Source organism: Bos javanicus, chromosome 5, assembly GCF_032452875.1.
Source record: "Bos javanicus breed banteng chromosome 5, ARS-OSU_banteng_1.0, whole genome shotgun sequence".
Taxonomy (NCBI): domain Eukaryota; kingdom Metazoa; phylum Chordata; class Mammalia; order Artiodactyla; family Bovidae; genus Bos; species Bos javanicus.
In genome coordinates, this window is record NC_083872.1 from 94,367,790 (window position 1) to 94,380,109 (window position 12,320).

Sequence of the window (12,320 nt, forward strand, 5' to 3'; positions counted from 1 at the left end):
TGATTGTGATCCACACAGTCAAAGGCTTTGGCATAGTCAATAAAGCAGAAATAGATGCTTTTCTGGAACTCTCTTGCTTTTTCCATGATCCAGTGGATGTTGGCAATTTGATCTCTGGTTCCTCTGCCTTTTCTAAAACCAACTTGAACATCAGGAAGTTCATGGTTCACATATTGCTGAAGCCTGGCTTGGAGAATTTTGAGCATTACTTAGCTTATCCTTTAGATTGTTAGCTTTACAAGTATGAAAGAGTATTATTACTGGGATTTCCCTAGTGGTTCATGGTTAAGACTGTGTTTCCACTGCAGGGCATGTGGTTTCAATCCCTGGTCAGGGAACTAAGATCCCACATGCTATGCTGTGCAGCCAAAATAAAATTAAATTAAAACAAAAATTTTTAAAGAGTATTTTTCCTGTATAACCTGGAATAATGGGAGTTTAATAAATTTGGCTGACAGATTTTATTAAGATCTATTTTATTTATGGCTTTGTTTATAAAAGCAATACATGATCAACATTAAAAGATGAAAAACTAAGACAATCACAAAGAAGAAAATAAATCATACAGGACCCACTACGCCAGGATATCTGATTATTGCTATTTTGTTATTTCCATGTTTTTTCCTTCACATATAACCTTTGGAAACAGAATTGGCATCATATTGTACATATCTTTCATATTGTTTTTTAATTAGATTTTTGATACTTGGAATTATTTTCCCATGCCATTTAATATTCTTCTACAACAATGATATTCTGCTGTAGTTATTTAATCATTTTCCTATTATTGTTCCTTAAGATTTTTACAATAAATAATGCTTGATGAATATGTCTATAGATGCATCTGTGTACATCCTGCTTTCCTAAGAATAAACTCCTGTATATGAAACTGCAACTATTCGCTACTTTATGTGTTATCAAACTGGTTTCCTATGAAATTGTGCCAATTAACCCTTCTATGAGCAGTAGATGGAGCACCCAATTACCGACAGCTTTGGCAGTGGTTGGTATTATTGTGTTCATTGTTAATTATTACCAGGATGATAAATAGAAAGTGATATGTCTTCTATCTGCTGTGTCTCGGCTGTGAGTGAGTCTAAACAAATTTTCATAAATTAGGTACCCATGATTTGCAAAGTACCTATTTATGTCTTTTACCTACTTCTCTGCTAGGATGTATTTTTTATTGATTGGTTAGCTTTCTATACATTGAGGCTTTTTTTTTTTCCTTCTTATGTTGCAAATGTTTTTTCTAGTTTCATTTACTTAAGAAAAGCCTCTATTTTTAAATGGTTAGAGATTCTCAAGAAGTTGTAAAAGATAGTACAGAGTGCGGGAACCCTCCATCAAGCTTCGTGCACTGATAACATCTTATATTAACTGTAGTACATTATCTAAACCAAGAAACTAACATCGGTGCAAAACAGTTAGATACACTATAAACAATACAGATGTCTTCAGTTTTCCTTAAATCTACTAACAGCAATTTGAATCATAAAATTTAATGCAGCCATTCTTATTTTTTTTTTATCCTTTATATTCCCATGTCCAGTTTGACATGATAGAAGCTTGGAAGTTGCTACTCCCTCTTAACAAGAGGTGGAAAACTGAAAATACTGAAAGTCAACAACTCTTCTTGGATCCATAAGACAAGTTCACAGGGAAAATCGCTGCCCTCAAGACTAGAGAGATAGGTGGATACAAAGTTGTGGCTTCAGAGAGTCAAGACTCACAATAAGAAATCACCGTAAGAACCAGTGCTAGGATAGGAAAATATGAATTATAATCAATGAATTGCTGGAGTCCCAGTGCAGATAAGTCCAAGAATTAAAACTCCAAAGGAACTCATCATAGGGAGGCCCCAACAATATCGTGATATTAACACCCAGGTATTCAAACAGACTTCCAAAGTAAACTTTGGAGACAAATCCTCTTTAGCTTCTGCAGGGGTGGGGGCAGGGGGAGGAACTATTTTGAAATACCTCAGAGCACCCTATTTTTTTTTAATGATAGTTCTCTTTTTTTAACATGTACAATTTTATTTATTGTTGGCTATTCTGGGTCTTCATTGCTGTGTGGGCTTTTCTCTAGTTGCAGCAAGCAGGTGCGACTCTTCAGTTGTGTTGCATGGACTCCTCATTGCGGTGGCTTCTCTTGTTGCAGAGCACAGGCTCTAGTAATTGTGGCTTATAGGCTCAGTAGTTGTGGCTCCTGGGCTCTGGAGCGCGGGCTCAATAGTTGTGGTACACAGGCTTAGTTGCTCTGCCGCACGTGGGATCTTCCCAGACCAAGGATCAAACCCATGTCTCCTGCATTGGCAAGTGAATTCTTTGCCACTGAGCCACCAGGGAAACCTAGAGCACCCTGTTTGTAACAAGACTTGCCCTCAGGGGAAACTGCTTGTCAAGAGCTTAATCCACTCAGGTAGCATCAGAGCCTAACTGAACTGGGGAAGGGAAATATCCTACTCCAGCCCTCCCTAGCCATCCTATGCCCTCTAAAAGGGGAGAAATAAAGCCTGAGAAACACTTGTGAAGTTCACAGTCCAGAGGTAGAAGCTTACTGAAAGACTGAGATCCATCTACAGGACTATAGAATGCTTCTCCTGATCCCACACTTCAGCACATTAACTAAAGGTCCATTTACTACAGTTCCCATTACCTGGTACAGCACATCTAGCTATCAAGAAAAAGTTACAAGGCATACCAAAATGCAAAAAAATACACCCTGAAGACACAGCTCAAACATCAGAACCAGAAAAGGCAGGAATGTTAGAATTATCAGATGGGGAATTTTTTTTTCAGTTTGTTTACTTTATTTAACAGTGATGGTCTCAAAAATCTTTATTTTCATCAGATGTTTGATCCCTTTGCAAAGCTTTAGGTTTTTGAGCTTGAACATGGAACTTCATTCCAGGAATAACATGGTTTTCCTGTTATCATGTATTAAGTTCTTTTTCTGAAGAAAATTGAATCCAACCCATACCTCTGTGAAAACCAGTCTTTTTGTCAAAAGGAACAGTGCACGCTGGTACCTGGCCAAACTGTGCAAATAGCTCACTTGGAGGCCACAGTCCAGGGAATTTTTCCAACAAATGCAACCAGCCAGCGGACATTCATACACAACACCATAGCACCCCTCATTGCCAAAGCCAGTTATCATTTTTTTCAAATGAAGAATTTAAAACAGTTGTGATTAATATGCTAGGGTACTATAGATAGAGAACCTGCAACAACAGATAGATGATGGAAACACAAGCAGCATGATGGAAATCCTAAGAAAGAACAAAAATGAAATGCTAGAGGTAGGCCTTCTCTGGCAGTCTAGTAGCTGAGAGTTTGCCTCTGAATGAGGGGGACAAGGGTTCAATCCCCGGTCCAGGAGGATCTCACATGCAGTGAAGCAACTGAGCCCGTGTGCCATAACTACTGAACCCACATGCCACAACTACTGAAGCCCACATGCCTAGATCCCATGCTCTGCAACGAGAGGCCGTCACAGTGAGAAACCTGCACAACACAAGGTGGAGTAGTCCTCACTCACCAAAACTAGAGGAACTAAAGCAGGTGCAGCAGTGAAGACCTGCTAAGTCGCTTCAGTCGTGTTTGACTCTATGCAATACTATGCACTGTAGCCCGCCAGGCTCCTCTGTCCATGGGATTCTCCAGGCAAGAATACTGGAGTGGGTGGCCATGCCCTCCTTCAGGGGATCTTTCCCAACTAGGTATTGAACCCATATCTCTTATGTCTCCTGCACTGGCAGGCAGATTCTTCACCACTGGTAGTAGGATTATAATGATTTTCTCAAGGCTAATATATTGTTGTTGTTTGGTCACTAAGTTGTGTCCAACTCTTTGTGATCCCATGGATTGTAGCCACCAGGCTCCTCTTTCTATGGGATTTCCCAGGCAAGAATACTGGAGTGGGTTGCCATTGCCTTCTCCAATGAAGACCTAGCACAGACAAAAGCAAATATATAAATATTTTTAAAAAGAAAAGAAATGCTTCAGTTCAGTTCAGTCACTCAGTTGTGTCTGACTTTTTGCAACCCCATGAATCGCAGCACGCCAGGCCTCCCTGTCCATCACCAACTCCCGGAGTTCACTCAGACTCATGTCCATTGAGTCGGTGATGCCATCCAGCCATCTCATCCTCTGTCATCCCCTTCTGCTCCTGCCCCCAATCCCTCCCAGCATCAGAGTCTTTTCCAATGAGTCAACTCTTCGCATGAGGTGGCCAAAGTACTGGAGTTTCAGCTTTAGCATCATTCCTTCCAAAGAAATCCCAGGGCTAATCTCCTTCAGAATGGACTGGTTGGATCTCCTTGAAGTCCAAGGGACTCTCAAGAGTCTTCTCCAACACCACAGTTCAAAAGCATCAGTTCTTCGGCGCTCAGCTTTCTTCACAGTCCAACTCTCACAATCTATACATGACCACTGGAAAAACCATAGCCTTGAAATGCTTAGAGGTATACTAAAAAAAAAAAAAAAAAAACCACACAACAGTGTAACAGAAATAAAGAATTCCTTTAATGGACTTACTAGTAGATGGGACATGACTGAATAAAGAACCTGTGAGTTAAATGACATATCAGTATTATCCTCGAAAATTAAAATGCAAAAAGAATTAAGTCTGAATAAGAACAGAATACTCAAGGACTGTAGGACAACTAAAAAAGTATACCAAATTCATAATGGAAATGCCACAGGAAAAGACAAACAGAAGAAATATTTCAAACAATGAGGATTTCCTCAAATTCTTATCAGACACCAAACTGTAGATCCAGGAAGCTTCAAGAACACAAAGCAGGATAAATTCCAGAAAGACTACACCTAAGCATATGATTTCCAAACTGCAGAAAGTCAAAGATAAAGAAAAAATCCTGAAAGAAAACAAAGGGAAAAAAACCTTACTTATAGATAAAAGATAAAAATTATTTCTTTCTTCATCCTTGAGGTTACTAGTAGCCCATTATATTTATGTACTGTAATCTTATGACTCCCCTATTGTTGGATTATTGTTGGAGATTCTTGGAGAAATACTAAATGGGTTTGAAAGTTCTAGTGCCAGTCATGTAAGCTTTGTTCTTCTGGAAACAAATCTAATATTGCCAAGGATCACTATGCTCTGACAACTAAGAAATCTGCATGTTTGCACTGATGGAAAATGAGTCACTTCTATAAATCCTTTGATTAGAACCTGTGCACTTTATGAACTTTTTAAAGTATATATTTATATATTCATAAGTTTAGAAGGCTGAGCGCCAAAGAATTGATGCTTTTGAACTGTGGTGTTGGAGAAGACTCTTGGGAGTCCCTTGGACTTCAAGGAGATCTAACCAGTCCATTCTGAAGGAGATCAGCCCTGGGATTTCTTTGGAAGGAACGATGCTGAAGCTGGAACTCCAGTACTTTGGCCGCCTTATGCGAAGAGTTGACTCATTGGAAAAGACTGATGCTGGGAGGGATTGGGGGCAGGAGGAGAAGGGGATGACAGAGGATGTGATGGCTGGATGGCATCACTGACTCGATGGATGTGAGTCTGAGTGAACTCCGGGAGTTGGTGATGGACAGGGAGGCCTGGCGTGCTGCGATTCATGGGGTCGCAAAGAGTCGGACAAGACTGAGAAATTGAACTGAAGTTTTATGAGAAACTTACATTTTTACATCCTTAATTTGGCTACAGGAAGATGTAAAATAATTTTATTGCAGACTTAGAATTTTATCTCAGGCAAGGTATCCCAGTCAAAACTGCATATGTAGAGCTATGTGACACTGGTGATTGTCCACCACAGCTACATACTTTGGATGTCTGGTCAGCCTGCTTTGGATGTCTGGACCCTTGGGATTTATAAGCCTCTCACCTTGAGGGCGATGGTTGATTGCAGGGCAGGTAAATTTGGAATATTATTTGGGTGCTGAATTTGATGAAGAACCAAGGGCACATACAATCCTTCAATCAGCCTCTGACTCTTGGAATGCTAAACTTTCAATCTCATTATAATTAAAAGAAACGGACTTCCCTGGAGGCTCAGTGGTGAAGAATCTGCCCGTCAATGAAAGAAACTGGGGTTCAATCCCTGGTCCAGGAAGATCCCACATGCCATAGAGTGGCTAAGTCCATGTGCCATAGCTATCGAGCCTGTGCTCTAGAGACCAGTAGCCACAATTACTGAGCCCACAGGCGGCAGCTACTGAAGCCTGTGCACCCTATAGTCCAGGCTTTGCAACGGGAGAAGCCACCACAGTGAGAAGCCACCGCAATGAGAAACCCAAGCACCGCACCTAGAGAGTAGCCCTTGCAAGCCGCAACTAGAGAAAAGCCCATGCAGCAATGAAGACCCAGCACAGCCAAAAATAAACAAATAATAATAATAAAGTAAATACATAGATTAAAAAATAATTAAAAGAGGGAATCAAGGCTCAGTCTGGCCCAGGCAGTGATTTCCAAAGCTGGCAGAGCCTAAAATATGAACATTTAGATCGTTTTCTATTTCTTTTAAGCATTATAAATAATACTACAATAAGTATTAATACACAGTATTTATATCTTTAACATTTATTCAGTTATTTCCTTAGAATACATTCCTAAAAGTGGAATTCCTGAGCCAAAAACTATGCTTTATTTACAGTCTTTTGGTAGATATTGCCAAAACAGTCTATTTAAGGGCTATACCAGTTCATCTTCTGACCCATGGAATGCTCCTTTCCCACATCTTTACCAAAGCTGGGCAAGGCCATTCTTTATAACTTCTGAAGAATTAAATATCTAATATGAACTAGATCATCTTGATCCCCTACTTTAAAACCTCTAAATGTTCTCCAGTATGCAGAGGATGGGAGAAGGCAATGGCACCCCACTCCAGTACTGTTGCCCAGAAAATCCCATGGATGGAGGAGCCTGGTAGGCTGCAGTCCATGGGGTCGCTAAGAGTCAGACACGACTGAGTGACTTCACTTTCACTTTCCACTTTCATGCATTGGAGAAGGAAATGGCAACCCACTCCAGTGTTCTTGCCTGGAGAATCCCATGGACGGAGAAGCCTGGTAGGCTGCAGTCCATGGGGTCGCACAGAGTCGGACAAGACTGAAGCGACTTGGCAGGCAGCAGCATGCAGAGGATACATTCTCACACTTGATCTTTAAAATTACTAAGAGCCCTATACAGCTTTTATGTGAATTATACTTACTAATATTTGCTGTATTATAAATTAACACATCATACATCAATATAAATAAAAATTTTAATTTTTTATTCTATTCACTAAAAATAATAAATCCATCACATGCTAACGTAAATAACATTTTTCTAAAAGATTGACTATCTTTTTGGACTTAAAAAATGCCTATTTATTATTTCCAGTTTTTCTGTGTCAAGAGTCTTGGCAAAGCTTAATTGGGGCAGAGATAACTATTAGAAAAAAAAAAAAACACTAGTAAGAAAGACACGTGATATTGCTATACATTTTTGCAAATCTCTTTAATGACTGGCTGAAAAAAAGGTGTCCTATTAGCCTAGAAGCTGAAGTCTCAGATCTACTTTGGCACTCAATCTGTTGTAATACTGTGCACATGTACTTTCTGGAAAACTCCCCTGTACACTCATGAGAAAATGAGTGTGAAAAAAGTAAACGATGTCTTAGTACTAGTATGAATGTGATTTTGGACTCCCCCTGAAATGTTCTTAGAGACCTTAGGGGTCTCCAGAGCATACTTTTAGAACCAAACGTCCAAAGGATAAAGGCTTACTCATTATCATGCCATATGAGTACTTTCTTCATTCAACCCTAAACTTTCCTTGATTATCCCCTGTTGTGCTCATTCTTGCAGCCAGACATAATTCTGACATCATGCATTTTCAGTTCCATATGCTTTCACATATACTATTCCCATCCAAGAATGCCTGTCACTGCTGGCTATATTGGGATTTGAGCAAGCCCAATAAATTATAACCTTATCCAAATTCTGAATAAACTGAGAGACAAAACAGAAAAGCAAACAGAGAGAGAACTAAGGATCACTTTTATTATCAATGGGGCTGGTTTTGAAGCATGTTGTTTACTAGATGGTGACTGTGAGCTCCCTGAGATTCCACCCCAAAACTTAACAGATACACCACCCAGAGACACAGAGGGCTGGACAATGGCAGTTTTCCCATATAGAGCCCCTGCTCCATTATTATTTTGAGAATGGAGAAAGGGTTCACTCCCAGGAAGGGAGCAGGAATGACTGGAGCTACATTCAAATCCCCAGATTCTTATTTGAATGCAATGTATGTGTGTTCAGTTCTGTCTGACTCTGTGTAAAGTAGCCTGCCAGGTTCCTCTGTCCATGGGATTTCCCAGACAAGAATACTGGAGCGGTTGCCATTTCCAAGGGATCTTTCCAATCCAGGGATCAAACCCGAGTCTCTTGGATCTCCTGAACTGGCAGGCTTATTCTTTACCACTGAGCCACCCGAGAAGCCCATAAAATACCTGCTGCTGCTAAGTCGCTTCAGTCGTGTCCGACTCTGTGCGACCCCATAGACTGCAGCCCACCAGGCTCCCCAGTTCCTGGGATTCTCCAAGCAAGAACACTGGAGTGGGTTGCCATTTCCTTCTCCAATGCATGAAAGTGAAAAGTGAAAGTGAAGTTGCTCAGTCGTGTCCAACTCCCAGCGACCCCATCGACTGCAGCCTATCAGGCTCCTCTGTCCGTGGGATTTTCCAGGCAAGAGTACTGGAGTGGGGTGCCATTGCCTTCTCCAATAAAATACCTAGTCATACTCAAACATTAACTACTGTATGAAGTTTTATTTAACTTTCTGACATAGTCTCCCTTCTCCTTAAATGACATATGGTACATATAAATTCAACAAGTTTTGAAGATTAAAGCAGGCAAGGCACAAAAGATACAAATACAAATAAGGTACTATTTCTTCCTTCAAAAACTTGGTGGGGAGTGGAGACTTCCCTGGTCAGTGGTTAGGACTCCACACTGCCAATGCAGGGGGTGCAGGTTCGATCTCTGGTCGGGGAACTAAGGTCTCATATGCCACACAGTATGGCCAATAAATAAATAAGCAAAAATAAATGCAATTAAAAATTTTTTTAAACTTGGGGAAGCAATATCTGTAACACCCTTTATCCCCTACATTCATTTTGTTGACAAATTTGGAAACATAAAACACACAGGCACCCTTTTTCTGTGGAGTAATTTACAAGCATCATCACACCATCTGAAATCCGTCTACATCATTTGACCCTCGTGAATCTGTTCTTGACTTTCACAATGCCCCTGAAATCATTCCAGACTACTATCATTTCCTAGCAAGATCTAGCCACATCAGTGCCACCAGTAATTACCACCCCCCAAACCTACCAATTCATTGTTTTGCCCTTCCCATTTCCCTAGTAATTTTATACTTGGATGGATGCCTCTGTGTGTTTCGAATTTGTAGCTATAATGGTAGAAATCTGCAGCAACACAGCTCATTATATAAGGATTTGGAAATAACACGGGCCAAATCCCAGATCTAAGACCCAGCAGTAAATATAATAAAAGCCTGATATAACATGTTTAACCTGTAAGGAGGACACTGTTTCTGTCCCTGAACAGCTCATTACAGAGATTCCACTGCGTTGCTATTCCTCCCCATCCCCATGGCAGCCTGTACACTGCTTGAGAGCACTACCGTTGGCTGAATGGTTACATTAAATGACCTTTGGTGTCTGTTTTTATCCCCTGAAATTCTATAATTCTGGTGAGTTACCTTTTCTTGGAAGTATCACACAATGGCTACATTTTACCAAAGTGCCTGAGACATTCTCTATCATCATAGTTAAAAACACAGATGTTGGAGCCAAAGATTTGCTGTTATTTAGTCACTAAGTCGTGTCTGACTCTTTTGCAATCCCACGGACTATAGCCTGCCAGGTTCCTCTGTCATAGGATTTCCCAGGCAAGAATATTGAAGTGGGTTGCCATTTCCTTTCCCAGGGGATCTTCCCAACCCAGGGATCGAACATACATCTCCTGCATTGCAGGTAGATTCTTTACCGCTGAGCCACCTAGGAAACCCAGAGCCAAAGAGTAACAGGTCTCAAATTCCAATTCTATGTGTGACCTTAAAACAAATCACTTAATTTCTTTATATCTCCATCAACTAACTCATCTACAAATTGATAAATATAATCGTACCTATCTTGTAGGACTGTTGTGAGGATTAAAGAGTTAATACATATAAAGCACTTTAGAATGGTACCTACAACATACTAAGTGTATAATCAACTACCAATTACTAGTCTATATTAGCAAATATGTGTTCAAAGAATTCTGCAATTCCGTGAATTTCCAGTAACTTAAAATATACATTAGGCACTCAGAAAATGCTGGAGAGTGATCTCTGAATTTTATAGATTTTTCCAAATCTTTCTAAATACCTAGTCTCATTAAAATGAAAGTGTTTTAAATAAGAATGGCAGTTACTCTTTTTTGAAAATTAATGCTCAGCATAAATATCAGGCAGATACCTGTTAAATCTATCAATGAAATCCTACTATGAGAACATGTTTACATAATTCTTTTATGTTAAAAATACTCATATCCATTCTTTTTAGAGTAGAATCAAGCATCTACAAAACTATACTATCTCTTCTTTGCAAAATCTTGCTGCGGGTGTGTCAAATGTTCTAACCAATCCACCAGGTACAGACACTGACTGCTGTTTAAAAGACACAATCGAAAAAAAAAAAAAAAAGACACAATCGAAGAACATATTAAATACTTCCATAAAGCTTGGAAAGTAAAGCTAACTTTCAACCATGGAAAGGCTTAAGCAGTAGGTAAATTTGGCACATTTGCTCTTAAGTCATTTTAAAGGCATTAAAACATATTTCAAAGATTTCAAACATGCAATTATTTTTCCTGCCACTCAAAACATGAAATAAACATTGCTCTAAAAAGATATGTGCTTTTTTACCCATCAAAACAAACAACTTAATGATTAAAAATTGCTTTCACAAACCATTTTTCATACATTTGCAACTCATCCAGCCAGTTTTTAAGTCTGAAATTACAGAAGCCATTGGTAAAAATGGATCATTGTTCCAAAAAATTTAAATGCATTAAACTCAAGATGTGGTTACTCTATGAAAAACTCCCTAAAAATATGTATCATGCACGTACTTTGGAATTCCAGTCACTAGCAAAGCTGTAGTTCTGTCTGTCTAATGGTGCTGATTTTTTTGTTGTTGTTTATCCTGTGGATCAGCCTTATAATCATACCTTCCCTGTATTTATCCAGAGAGATAGTTGTTTTTTATATTAACTTAACAAATAAATCCTGAGCACCTACTCTCTGTAAGGAACTCTGTTGTATATTGTAAGGGATTTAAAGCTGGTTGCAATAGTCCTACTGCTCAGAGTTCCCACTCGGGATGAGCAGAATGGCAATGCTGACAGATAGACTGAATGTAAGACAGTCTGCTCTGTCTACATCACTTTACAAGCTCCAGGCCATGTGCCACTGTGCTGAAGGGAGAATACACAGGCCAACCAGACTTTGCTCCTAGACCATCCCTGCTTGACCTAGTAGCCACCATACCCCAATTTCTTATTCTGTGATCTCCTAGTTTAAAATCTGGCTCCCTCTATCCACCAGACATATTTAGAGCCTCTTCATTGACTCAGATTTCTCTCCACTCTTGAGTCTCAGACTTGCAAAACTCCCAGTTAAGAGATCTGCCCGTTCTGCTCTATCCCTTATCATCTCTGGGGGACTCATTTCCAGATCACTGCAGATACCAAAATCCGAGGATGTTCAAGTCCCTTATATAAGATGATATAGTGGTTGCATATAACATATACACACTCCCATGTACTTTTACTTTTATTTACATATATTGACTGCACTGGGGCTTCGTTGTGGTGCACGGGTCTCACCTTGTGGTGACTTCTCTTGTTGCAAGCACGGGCTCTAGAGCCCAGTGGGCTTAGTTGCTCTGCAGCATGTGGGATCTTGCTGGATCAAGGATGGAACCTGTGTCCCCTGCACTGGCAGGTGGATTCTTATCCACTGTACCACCAGGACGTTCACTCCCACACACTTTAAATCATCTCTCAATTAGTTATAATACCTAACACAATGTAAAAAAGAAGGAAGTGAAAGTTGCTCAGTCCTGTCTGACTCTTACGTGACTCTACGGACTGTAGCCTGCCAGGCTCCTCTGTCCATGGAATTCTCTAGGCAAGAATACTGCAGTGGGTGGCCATTCCCTTCTCCAGGGTGCTCTGTAAATACAGGCATACCTCAGATAGTATGGATTCACTTCAGACCAC